Below are 2,731 nucleotides of genomic sequence, written 5' to 3'. Positions count from 1 at the left end.
CTTGCACATATTCCATTGCCTTCCATTTAGCTAAAAACATGCTGTGATCTTAATGTAGGTCACAAGAAAAGCAACAAACAGTTTGCAGAAGTAGCATAAGCTTGAAGGGATGATGCTTCTGCAGCTGTACTGAACTCCCTGGAGCTATACCAGTCAAGACTTCAGTCCTTGAAGAGGAAAAATTGACAGCTTTCCTCTCTATCGACTGAAACTTCTTATATCAGGACATGCTCCTTCATTTCCCACATAATAGTTAGATTCAATTGGTTAGATAACAACTTCTATCACATATGCACAGATATCTAAATTGCCATTCTGGTCATTATGGTGACACACAGCAGGACATGCTTATTGATACTGTTCATAAAATGCAGAAATAATTACCACAAGATATAATGATGGCCACCAGCTTAGATGCCTTCAAAAAGAGAGAAGGTTATCAATGGCTATTCATTATGATAGCTACATACTCTTCAAAGAAGCAGAAGGAGCATGCTTTTGAATACCAATTTCTGGGGAAAGGCTATATAGACATGGTTGAGATGACATACACAAACATTCAAAAACATGATAGAGGTTTAAAGGATACAAAGACTGGCCTCAGACTGCATCTCTAAAACAGCCACAGGCACTGCCAGAAAACATTTCCCTGCTATCCATGTATTTGGTTACTGTGGAAAATGGTTCCCTGTTAGTAACAAAGTATGCATGTGATGATCCTCCATGTGGGAGGGAGTTCGGCCCTTGCCTATGCCGGCCAATAGAGAAAATCAGAAGAATAAGTGCTGCAAGCATTATTCACAGGGTTAACCACATGGCTGCACAACTTTTGTTTTGAACACATAGACTTAATAATCTAGGTTTCAGTGTCATGAAAAGGTGGGAGTACCATACTTATTCACGTATAAGTAAAAAAAAAAATGCTCAAAAATTGACTCCAAAATCCTAGGTCGACTTATTTACAGGTCAATATGGTAATGTGATAGCAGCTCTTTCAGATTTCCTCATGCAGTTTCTTTCTGTCCTGAGCCAAGTAGATAGAGTCCTTGGTGATTGATTGATTGATTGATTGATTGATTGATTGATTGATTGATTGATGTTTGTTTAACAGTCCTTCTCCCACCCGCAAGCTTTGCTGTCTTGGCGTAAAGGCTGAAACACTGAGACCTTGCATTGATTGCTGCTTCCCTCTTGCAGCTCGCATACACACACTGAAGGAGCTTCCAAGTTTTACACTCAACCTATCTATGGGTCATGTCAAAATCCATAATTTTGGCCCCCAAACTTGCTTATGCATGAGGCTGGCTTATAGTCGAGTATATATAGTAGGTATCTACATATGATTTTGTTTAACTGCTGTTTTATATTAACACATAATTAGTGAGTAAGATATGTCTCAAGAATACCAGTCTTCCAACTGCCACAACATTTGCCTCTTTTGACTCTATCCTACTATTATCCCCAACTAGAACAGATTCACCATCAAACATATGGGAAGGACTGAAAGAGAGAGACAGAACACACATCAAGAGAAGTCAGTCACTGCCTCAGCAGCAGGACCTGATGCCACCTCTTTGCCCAAAAAAGAGTGTCAAGAAAAAAAATCAAAACAGCATGGCCATTGAGGTGAGGAGACCCTCTAATGATGATCTTCGAAACCCGTCCCTTTTAGTCCATGTTGGTTTTGACACTCTCTCTGATCAGTTGATCAACAAGTCAACCTCACAGGGTTTCTGCTTCAATATCCTTTATAGTGGGGAAACCAGCATTGGCAAATCAACACTCATAGACACTCTGTTCAACACAAAGTTTGAAAATGACTAACCACATGCAATGACCTTGGTGTGCAGTTGAATGCAAGAAGTTATAAACTTCAGGAGAGCAATGTCCATCTGAAACCAACAAGTCTAGATACAATGGAATGTGGAAATCAGATCAATAAATATGACAGTTACATTCCCATTATGGAGTACATAGGTGCCCAGATTGAGGCCTACCTTCAGGAGGAGCTGAAGTTCAAGTGCTCCTTGTTTCATAATCATTACATCAAGATCCATACATGCATTTATTTCATCATACCTACAGGACACTCAATGAAATCTCTTGATCTGGTCACAATAAAGAAGCCCAAGATAAATATTATCCCAACAGCCACCAAAACATATACCTATGAGAGTTCATCTCCCATTTTGCAGTTGTTGGCAGAACTGAAGAAGTGAAGATTAGGAATAAGATGGCCAAAGCTAGGCAATATTCATGGTATGTCATACAGACTGAAAATGAAAACCACTGTGACTCTGTAAAGTTGTGTGAGATCCTGTAAGAATGAACTTGGAGGATCTGAAGGAGCAGACTCATATAGTAGATTATCATAAGGGGGACGGGATAGGGACAGGATTGCTCTCCTATCCTTATCCTATCCATGACCCGAGTGAAAGTGATTATGCAAATCACTTTCACACTGCAGCCAGCTGAAAAGTGTTTTCAATCATCAGCTGAAAACATTTTCAGCTATCATGATATTAACAAGTTAAGCTATTAATACTGAAAGACCCCAGGATGGCTCCCATTCAAAGGGACACAAAAACTGGCAAATAATAGCATTTCACAGTTAAGTCAATGAGTCTACTCTGGGCAAGTAGACTCTTTGCTTTTTGCATGTTCATATGGCATTGTGGAAATTCTGTGGCAGTTCACAAATTGATATTATTTTGAATTAAGAATGAAGAGG

At 39.4% G+C, this 2,731-nt stretch overlaps 1 pseudogene; it reads left to right on the top strand.

Moving 5' to 3' along the window:
• Positions 1–1,614: 1,614 nt before the first annotated feature.
• On the top strand, positions 1,615–2,475 carry LOC149313029 (septin-11 pseudogene; annotated as a pseudogene).
• Positions 2,476–2,731: the final 256 nt, after the last annotated feature.

The sequence above is a fragment of the Sceloporus occidentalis genome, unplaced genomic scaffold (genome assembly GCF_023333645.1).
Source record: "Sceloporus occidentalis isolate IW3139 unplaced genomic scaffold, rSceOcc1.0.p SCAF_5, whole genome shotgun sequence".
Lineage (NCBI taxonomy): Eukaryota > Metazoa > Chordata > Lepidosauria > Squamata > Phrynosomatidae > Sceloporus > Sceloporus occidentalis.
The sequence above is the reverse complement of the archived record's forward strand: the minus strand, read 5'-3'. Positions and strand labels throughout refer to the sequence as shown.